The sequence below is a fragment of the Sycon ciliatum genome, chromosome 1 (assembly GCF_964019385.1).
Source record: "Sycon ciliatum chromosome 1, ocSycCili1.1, whole genome shotgun sequence".
Taxonomy (NCBI): Eukaryota; Metazoa; Porifera; class Calcarea; order Leucosolenida; family Sycettidae; genus Sycon; species Sycon ciliatum.
This window is the reverse complement of record NC_088643.1, coordinates 56,729,122-56,740,285: the sequence shown is the minus strand read 5'-3', so window position 1 is coordinate 56,740,285 and position 11,164 is coordinate 56,729,122.

Below are 11,164 nucleotides of genomic sequence, written 5' to 3'. Positions count from 1 at the left end.
AAGGATCTAGGGGGTGTCCACTGTAGCTGGAACTTGGAAGCCATGGTACTTCTGATGTTGTTGCCGTGTGCGCAAGCTAGCTACGGCAGGGGGCGTGGTTGGTGGCAGCATGGCCTTTACCAGGGGAGGCCCTGGAATGTAGTGGACTTGTGCAAATATGATAGAGCTGCCACCATCCGGCGGAGCTGAAGACTTTGAAGGATGGTTCCAGGTCCCAGGAAATGCAGCGCACGTAAGTCGTTGCTGAACCTTATCCAGCTGGGCCATGTTAGTTGTGGCTGCGCTAGACCAGGCCAGTAGGGGTCGCACGAATCCCTTGTAAGTTGTAGACTGCCACTCGACCATGGTCGTCCAGGAGCCTGGATGGGTGCTGCCTTTCGTAGAAAACTCAGCCTTAGGGAGGCACGCAGTGCAACACTACGAGTGTGGGCTCTGTAGGAGAGAGTAGGGTCGAGCATGACTCCCAGCAGCTTCAGGGTATCTGTCTTCTGGGGTGCTTCGCTTCCAAAGGTGACTGGTGGAGTGCAGGGAGGAACGTGCTTGCGATGTAGGCCTCCAAGCACAACGCGGATATTCCGGTTGGTGAGGTAGTCGTGTAGCCTTACAAGCAGGTGTCGTGGACACCGGTCTGCTTCGCTTTGCACAGCATTCCAGTGTGCCAAACCCGGTCAAACGCACCGGCAACATCAACGGCGAGGACCTGGACACAGCCACCAGTACTAATGGTGTGGACCCATTCGTGTTGGAGAGCCGTGTATGATGTCTGCGGTTCTTCTACCACGTCGGAATCCAAACTGGCTGTTTGGCAGCACCTCATGCTTCTCCAGGTAGTTGACAAGTTGCGTGTTGACAATGCTCTCCATTACCGTCGACCCCTCTGTATCAAAGCTCGCATTGTCCCCCCCCCCCCCCCCCCTCGTTGTCCTAGTATTATCTGCTGGGTTTCTCCTCGTAGGCTCGTACTCCTTGGCACTTTCATTCGCTTCCTTGGTAATGAGCACCTCTGCTTGTTTGGTCACTGCGAAATTAAAATACATGTACAATCAAACAGCACCCTTCACAGATGAGATAATAATGGTCGACACAGCGCTATATGGAGGAAATTCTATTTGCCAATACATGTACTTAGAAGTACATTGTATAATCAACCTGGAGTCATGTTACGGTTGTGCATGAGGCCGGCCCGAGAGCGAAGGTGGTGGATGTGGAATTAATTCAAAGGTCGCCTATCGTTCAATATTCGAAGCTCGACTGCAGCCGCTTTACGTCTCTTCGCACATCCGCGATACAATTGTATACAGTTTTGGTGAGTAATACATGACTGTATTGTGCACTTCAAGCCACTTTTCTTTTTCTTTCTTTTTTTACACAGTACCTGGCACACGTACATGTATGTACGTGCGATGAACATGTACACGCATACGTAACCATGACAATCATTTCTTTGTGCAGGTGTCAAGCAGTGTGATCACTGATCAGCATGGCTAGCACTACTCCACGGACCATGATCCACTAGTACTAGTACAAAGCAGTAGGCTGCGCATTATGCATTTAATTTATGGCCACAAAGTCAACTGTTACTAGTATAGTGTTAGCACTTCCCGAGTTCTTGCTTGACGCTCAAATCATTGTTACAGCCGTCCACGCGCTTCACTCTAGCTCTTTCAGCGCGAGCTCCCTCGAGACGTGATTCAGCACACCCGAATGTCTGCTACTACATGATGTAGTTTTTACATGATGTAGTGGATCTACTACACTTAGATCTACGCTGACTAGATGAAGCGAGAAGACACACTGGAAGAATATACTCATCATTCCCAATATTTTATCCACAGTCAATTTTTGAGTCGTGTGACACCGACACAGTCTACTAATGCAGGCTAGGCCGGCTGGTATTGCCGTGTTGCTGATCCCGAGAGCAGTTTCTGTGCGCCATGGAGGACAGGGTACCGACATTACGGCGCCTGGCGCCTGTTATGCCACGTTCAAGACTGTATGTGAGGGAGGTGAAGACGGTGACAAGAGAACAAGATTACTTGGACACCCCAGAACTGGGACCAATCGTGCGCACCAACCTCTGGCGACTCCCAGGCCATCTGAAAAAACTAGAGCCGCATGAAATGCCGCCTCCCAAGCCAGGAAGTATGGAGAAGGACTGGCCGTATAGCAGTAGTGTGAAGGAAGTCACCGCTCTTGGTTTCATGGACTTGGAGTCGTACGCGGCCGCACCGCGCAAGGCAAGATTTCCAATCTACTCGACCCGTCCTCGGAACACCACAGCCGACTCTCGAGCATCAGGCACCAAGCCGACGCCGGCGATGAAAACGCTACTGGCCACTGCCTCGCGAACTAACTTCACACCAGCGGAGAGTGCAGCACAATCGTGGACCAGGAGTAACTTTAGAACCCCACTGACTGTCCCACCAAAGGGCAGAATAGCTGCTGCCACTGCTAACGCTAAAGCTGGCATCGTCGGGAAAAGCACAGAAGAGGTTGTGCAGGCCTACACGAGACTCTCTCTTCGGAATCCGCCAGCCCCACCCGTCCTATTTCAAGGCAGGACAACATGTATACATGATGTCACTCCGGGAATAGAGCGTAATGAATTGGACTACTTCTATCGTCTGTACCTGTGCACGAAACACCTTCAGATTTCAAACCGACAATGGAGTAGCGATGTCACTCGCTTTCCGGATCGCTTGGCGGTGGAAAATCTCACCTTCCTCTGCCTGAGCAAGACCCAACTGATCGTCATGCCGCAAGATTTAGCACAGTGTGGCAGTCTATGTGTATTACTCATGTCCAACAATCGCCTTTCATCCCTTGGTGATGGCATCCTGGAAAAGCTACCATTGCTGACTCGATTTTCGGTGAAAAGCAATCGCCTGCAAAGTTTGGACGACACCATACGTGAACTGAAATCCATTCCTTATCTCCGGGACTTGAACCTCCGTGACAATCCGTGTGTGACAAATACCATACATCGGATGCAACTGATCGAAAGCATTCCTACCTTGGATTATCTCAATGAAACCCAAGTTAGCATGGTCGACAAGACGCGAGCCCGTCTCACTGCCTTGTTCGAGGACTCGGACTATCTGGATGAACGTACTTACACGTGGTGATCAGTCTGGTAATGAGCTGGCCGTCGCCCAACACATGAGCGATGTTACCATTGTTACCGCTCTGCCGAACCAACACCATCATGTCAGGGTTTACAGGAACAAAATATCCAGTTTGAGCACGGTCGCGCACCTCAGTTTATGCAGTGGAGAGTGCAAATCCGCCCTGCTCCGAAATGATCGAATTATGCCACATAGGTAGACAGGGGCAACGAGGTACAGAACTGTACACATGGCAGGACCTCACCGCCCACCGGTCTTCCAGTCCCGCCTCTCTCTCCCCCCCCCCCCCACCCTCTCTCTCTCTCCTTGACGATATTTGCTGCCATGGCCATGGGTAATGATAATCCTGAATACGCGGAGTGACGTTTGGCGGAGAATCCTCCGAATACGGAGTGAGGTGTATGCTCGCGTCTTGATCTAGCATTCTCTGGGAATGCTAATGATCAAAATGATATTCGTGTTTGTGTTGTACAGAAGAGAATGCACCGATCGACCACACTCTAGACTACTATAGCAGAATGACACAACTAACTTTGTCATAGCCCATGTGCATGTGCATAATCACTGTAGCCTGTAGCCTGTACACCATCAGCACACCGAGTACTAGTAGTATAGTACGAGTACAGATGTCTGTCTCGCCATCTTCCTCCTCCTCCTAACCATCATCACGTGAAGAAACACAACAATACATACAGTACAATGTATCTTGCAAGGTTTTTAAAGTCTGCAGAGTCCACTGCGCGCGTAACTGTCAGAGAAAGAGTTTTGAAACCGTGTCATAATAAATGACCGTCACTTGCACTCATTTTCGGCAATTGCCCCTCTTGTTGGTGTATACTGTCCTTCAGCATAATATTTTACTTGGCTCAGGACTCTGAGCAGGAGTAGTCTTGCAAGTCGTGGGAACACGGAAACTAAAATTTGAACGTGCAAACTGAGACATGTACATACTAATGTATTGTACTTTAGTTCATGTAGCGGTAGTCTCGGTAGGGATGCAAATCAGCACTGGTCTCTGTGTTGCAGTGGCGAGTAGGCAGTAACTGAGTTAAGTTACGTACCAGGGCGTACTCCATTTTGTTCTATTCACTGGTAGAGGGTCTACTTACTGGCACCTTTCCTCCCAACAGTCCTGTGGGAGAGAATTCCCCTTCCCCGCTGCACGTTTTTTTTTATAATTTTTTTTATACGAAAGTCTTCCAGGTGCCGAAAGGCGGGCTCACCACGGCCCTGTATGGAAGCTTCCCCATGTATGATGTAATGCCAATGGCTAACCTCCAAGACGAAGTGAATACTGTAGTACTAGTACTAGTAGTAGTCATACTGGCCGAAGTCAGGGTTTCATACATGTACATGCCGATCTACATACAAGTATGACGTCTTTACTTCGTGCAATCATGGTCATTGCTCTATACAATCATGTAGCTATGTCAGCTAAAACAATTCACCGGTTATACTGTAGCACCTAAAATGTAGGCTTTAGACTTTAGTCGTTTAGAAAAGAGTTTTTAACGGTGCGAGCCTCGTAGCACATACTGAGACATAGGCATTGCGCTAGCCTATTGGGCCTTACTATTGCCAGTAGTATTGGTATCCACGTGCCCACTTTACAATGCATATCCCACGCGTCCTTCACGTAGTAATACTAGTAGTTATAGATAGACATGCTGGTTATCAAGCCTCAAGACATGCTGTGACGTGCTGTGCAACACACATGACAACTGTCTGTCCAATGTAAACAGTAGCCGTGGAAACCACAATGATTATGTGTCGTATGATACTTGTAGTACTACAATCATGATGTAGTTGTAACTTGTATCGGTGGCCGGCGGCCTCATGCCAGTCATGGACGGTGTAGTGGTTGTTTTTTGATTGTCTGTTTCTGTTTACTAGTACATGTACTTAACTTGGTTGTTACGGTGAACACAGCTACAGTGACAGAGTCTTCAGTCACAAAGTAACAGTTACATTGGTTAGTTACGTGTCCGTGGAAACATCAAGACTGCGCTATTGCAAATCTAGAATCATGCCTAGAATTTTTCACAGGGAATACAGCTGCTCCTGAGCATTGTCAACAGTCAAAGTCGGCGGTTTCCTGCAATAGTTCCCATACGTCGGAGTGGTACTGAACCTACGGCACGGCGGCGAGCAACGGCCGAGTAGGACAGCAGTAGCTCGGGTAAAAGGATGAAAGCAGGAGAGACGGTCAGCGCTGACGGCAAACGCGACAGCACCAACAGAGATGGGAAGATCGCCAGCACTAGGGGCACATCTAAAGATATCAGCAAAGGCGAGAATGCAGCTATCCGCAAGAGCGAAAATGACGCCAGCAAAGACAGCAGCAGTGCTTCTACCATTGGTAGCATTACTAGTGAGGACTACAGTTTGGACGACAGCGAGGATGACAGCGAGGGCTACAGCGAGGACTTCACCGATGACGACATTAGAGAAGACATTGTAGCTGACCTAATTGGAGGCTACATTGAAGGCTACATTAGACACGACAAAATTGGAGGCGATAATGGAGACAACAATGGAGACGACAGTGGAGACGACAATGTTTTTGAGGACGAAACGAAGAGATCTGATACCCAGTTTGGTTTTGGATTTATTGCAACTGGCAGTGATTGTTTCCCCTCCAAACCCTGGGTTGTCCCCTCCATACCCAACTGTAAAGTAAATTTATCCAATATAGTGAAGCAAATCTACCGTGCGAGGAAAGAGGAAAAGCCGGAAAACCCAACCATCTGGGATGATTTGTTTGCGGCTGGCCTGCTCTTCACACACAAACCTTCACCAAAGGTTGCCAACCGTACAGTCACGACTGCAAAATCTGCATCAAGTGTCTTCACCAACTCCAGGGTGGACACGCATCGGGAAGAACTCACCGAACGCAGCGTGACTCTGCAACCGGAAGAACTCACCGAACCCAGCGTGGCTCTGCAACCGGAGGAACTCAGGAAATCAACAAAATCACCGTTGACTGCCATCACTCTCACGTCGCCACGTACTGTTATTCCCGACCCGCTCACCAGTGCCACTGCAAAGCCACCAATCCGTTACAAGGAGGGGAAGAATCAAGAGAAGACTAAGGAGATGGCGCCCAGTGAACCGCGGCTTGCACCAATGTCTGCTTCAATCCTGGGAAGCCGGAGGCTGCGCAAGGATATGGTGGCAGAGCGTCACAAGCTCCCCGACGTATTGAGGAGGGAACAGCACAAGATGAACGAAACGTTCTTCAGGTCCGACGCAAGGCGACAAGCACCATACGAGAGACCAAAGGCAAACTTCCCGTTCGTACCGCTGCAGTGGCGCAAGGCAGGCCCGTCGTTATTACCGCCCGTATATGATGGCAACGTTAACATGCCCGACATGGTGGTGAAACACAGGAAACTAGCCAGAGGGCCAGTGGAGTCTTGTGCACATCACCGCTGGACAGGCAGCGACATCCACGACAGCCAATTCTGGGGGCCAGATTATCAGCTGTGCTTGAGTGCCGACGGGCCCGTTCACTGGCGACACAGGGTGGTGGGTGTGAACCTGCGCGAGTTCACGCGGACGGGAGATTTGCTCCACATCACCGACCTTTGCCTGAGCGGCCATTTGTTCAGAAGGCTGCCTCATCAAATTGGACTGTGTATCAGCCTAAAATCTCTCATCATGGACAACAATCAGCTGTCATCGCTGTGCAGGGGAGTACTGAAGAAGCTAACTAAACTGGAACATCTCTCAGTGGCACACAACAAACTGGCCGACTTGGCCACTATCCTTGAGGAGCTCCAGCATAACAGACGTCTGATGGACTTGAATATCGACGACAATCCCTGCATGAAAAATCAGAGGAATCCAGAATCACAAATTCTCCGCGCATACCCTCGACTGGAGTGGGTCAACGGAAGGAAGATCGCTGGACTAACTTTCTACCTGGACCAGCTCATTCACCAACTGCATGGAGGATCTAGTGGCGAAGCACCTAGTCCAGAGCGTTCCAAACAGCTGCTTGCACCTCCGAACCCTATTGGACCAGGTTTTTCATGCCGCCAGCCCACATAAAATAATATCATTACAATCATCCATGGGCAAATCACTGTCTCACAGTTGACTTGCAACATCAACCTCCATGTCATTGGAGTGTAGCTAGGTCGGTGGTGTTTTCTTCACGGCTTCAACAAACCCAGTAAACTCCCCTGGGTTTCCAACACTCCTGATTATCATCCGGGACGTCCAACCATGATACCAGGACTGTGGCAGTCTTATTTTTGAGCTCGATGTGTTGTCATAAGCAGGACGTGGATTCTTCGGGGTCTGCCTCGCCTGGGATGCTGGGCTGTGGAAGACTCGGAAAGCAACCACAAAGGAGCATGTTGTTTGAGACGTGGGTCCAGGTGCTGAATAGTTCTACCAACATAGCTACCTACCACATAATTGCCGATATTCATTAAGTTGGGGAGGGGGGGGGGGGCAGTGACGGAGAGGAAGGAGGTGGGAAGAAGACCTTGGCGGGCAAGAAGATCTCGGTGGTAAAGTAGCATCTGTTGAAGCTGAATACATTCGCGACCAACACCCAGACTTTATGCACACTGAAAGAATCTGTTATCACGCTCACAGTCTTGCCCTGATTCTCACCTTCATCAGTCAACTAACCTGTTTGTATTTGGAAAGACATTTTTAAAGTGTTCACGTCCTCTGCATTAATAAAAAAATATTATTCTGATCTTATTCATTGATTTATTCTCGGTTGTGATGGTTTTCAACTGAAAACATAATGTCACAAGAATTGGTTTTGGAAATAGTGTACTGTACTGTAGCAGCATTGCTTGCAGATAGCATCTCGAAGTCGTCTACAACATTACAAAAGTACGATGTCAACGTTCTTTCCCATCGCTCGTGTTTTGAATAGCGATATGGCTGTCTCACCAAATCCAGTCCTGAATGTTCGAGGACTCTAGATCCCCATTACCCAGCCAGAAACTAAAATAATTCCAGAGTACCCATCCTCTCTTCTGGACAGTACAGAGTTGCAGGACAAAGAGTAGGCGAGTCTCTGGACATTGTAGGTGACTGGCGAGTGACGATGTTGCAAGAGACTCAGAGAGTTCAGCTCAGGGGAACCCACACAATGACTCAGTGATGAGTAAAAACGCAATGGTTGCTTCATGCCCACATTCGACGACTGACAGTCTGTTACTATGTTGCGTGTATGTAGTTATCACAAGCACAGGGAGTCGGGGGTTTGGACGACTCCTTGATCACAAGCTATCTTTAGAACCATAGTCAGTGAAAGAAGGATTTCTGGACAGTTAGCTTCAATGATTAGCTAGGTATACAATACACATGTACTAACTGTTAGTTGTATGGAGGTCATGGAGGTCAAGTAACTAAAAAACAAAAATAGCGGAGACTGAGCTCGAGCTGAGAGAGAGAGAGAGAGAGTGAGGTAACACTAAACAGTTTGTTCTCACATCCGTGTTACCACCGTATACGCGTACCGGCGATGGTGTTCAGAGAGGTTCAGAAGAGTGAAGGCACTGATGTGATGAGTGATGAGTGATGTGTGGACCAGGTGGACCCCGGCCCGGGTACCATAATCATGGAAGTCATCAATATCCTCAGTTTCTTCAGGTATTAAAGGCAGAGAGGATACAGCTCAGCCAAGGCCGACTGAGCTCCATTGCTCATGCGCATATGCTGGCTCTACGGTATACCGGTAGTGGCATTGGTCATGTGGAGAATCGGGCACGGAGAGAGAGATCGCTGTGGCAGTAACACTCCGGCAGTGTGGCACTGCTAACTGTGTGAAGTTAGTTGTGAAGGAGAACTACTTCATGCACACACACTCTCACTCTCATAGTCTCAGCTTGTTTTTCAAACGCTGACTTTTGCTCTCGGTGTCCGCTGCCGAGAACAACATCATAGGGCCGGGATCATGGATCGAGCGAGAGGGAAAGTAGAGGTGTCGCAGCGGCGCATGCAACGGCCAACGGCGGCCCGCGTTAGAATTCAGACCAGGAATCCACCTGGATTGCAAAACTCCAACCCTGCAAGTACAACTATTAGTATTACATCTACTACTACTACTACTACTACTACTACTACTAAGGTCAGTGGCCGTGCCGCTGCGAATGAAACTAAAGATGTTGTTGAAAGTGACCAACAACGCGCTGAACGAAGAAAGAGGTTTTCCGTCCCGATGATGCTGAGCAGGAGCAAGGAACGGCAATTGGATGCTATTAGCGAAGAACATGCCCAACGAATCGCCAAGATACGGGAAGAGGAGGCGAACTCGCGAATGCTGGACACCCCCACGAAGAAGTCTCGCCAGCCGGTCATGGACGTTCCCCCTGGATCATTCCTGGTGGGAAAACCGTGCCTGCCGTTCTTGCAAGCCAGGCAAGCTTGGAGAAACACCTGCAAACATCACAGGGACTATGTACGCTTGGAGAGAGTAAACCGATCTGCCACTTCGCCGCCGCCAGACACGCAGGAATATAGTAGTGCTGTGCAACAAAAAAAATTAGAGTGGCAGTCTGCTGCTGCTGCTGGAGTGCCCAGGTGTGTTCTACCACCAGCAGCAGCACCAGCAAAGACAACTACCGTCTGCATGTGCCCAGTGGGTAAGTTTCCGGAGCTGAGGTGGGACTTCGTGATGCGACAGTTCCCTCTGGGTGTGGACGTGCGTCGCATAACGTTCCTGTGTCTGAACAAGCAAGCGTTTCGTAGCATCCCGCCGGTTCTCGTAGAATGCGTCCACTTGAGCACGCTGCTGTTGGGTAACAATCGCATTCGCACTATCAGGCCCGGTGTGTTTCACAGGCTGTGCTACCTGAAGGCATTGTCTTTAAACAACAATAAACTGTGCAATGTGGCAAACATCGTGTCTGAACTGACCCTCAACCCCTGCCTCCGAAGCCTGAACCTGCTCGGCAACCCCTGCCTAAAAGGAGATGATTGGCAGAAGAACAGAAAGGAGATAGTCAAAGATTTTCCACTGTTGACCGTTCTCAACGGCCAGGAAATTGCCCCGGGCGAGCGAAAATATGATCCGAAGAGACATACAAATGCCATTCGTCGCTTCACGGAGCACAAGCACTATCGGGACTTGTTAGGGGCCTACCATCGCTATGACGATGGCGTTGCGCCGCGCGTCGTCTCGCCACCCACGGAAATCTTCCTCGATCCAAGTATAGCTGCCATGCTCTGCCATCACAAGGTGATGACACGCAAAGGTGTCGAGACCAGAATACCGACCATTCACGAACTCAAACGCTTGCTAAAAGATCTGGCCCTCGATAATCAATTTGCTCCGAAGGATTGATGTCACAAAGGCAACTAGCGAGGCCATATTCTTGCATGGTTGTATGGGCTCGGATTTCCACTGCCCGTGCCAAGCAACCCATACCGTTTCAGGTCAGAGGCAAACGAGCATTGCCTTGCCGTAGTACTGGGAACATGCAGTGTTGGCATGTAATGCAGGAAGAATCACAGCCAGGCCAACGGCAATCAGGCCACGGCCGTATCGTCACTGTTGCCAGGGATGAGACAAACATGATTTCTGTTCTCAACCAATCAGCCAACAGCCGGCCTACCTTGAATCTCTAGCACCAGTTCTGTCTTTTGAACATTTAAAACGATAATTCCTATTAGCAACTTCCGTAGATTTCTAATCGAATGAAAACTTTCCTGAAATACATTTCAATATTACAGTAAAACTCCCCAGATCCGGGCAGGTTGGGACCGAGCGCTGTCTGTAACTAGGAATTGCCCGTAACTCGGAACTTACATACTTACTGCATGCAAGTAAAGATTTTATGCCAATCAATATTAGCCATTGGCGGACTATGCTCGGCCAATCGTCAAATTATGCTTTTGAGTATGCCAACAAATATGCTGAATTATGCTCGGTTCCACTATGTATTCATGCTGTACATAGAGGATTGAGAAACCGCACATACACACACGCGGCCCCAGGGCTTTCTGACAAAGCTGTATTTATGCCCTAAGCATATTTTTTGTCTAAACGGAAAGATTATGCCGACCTT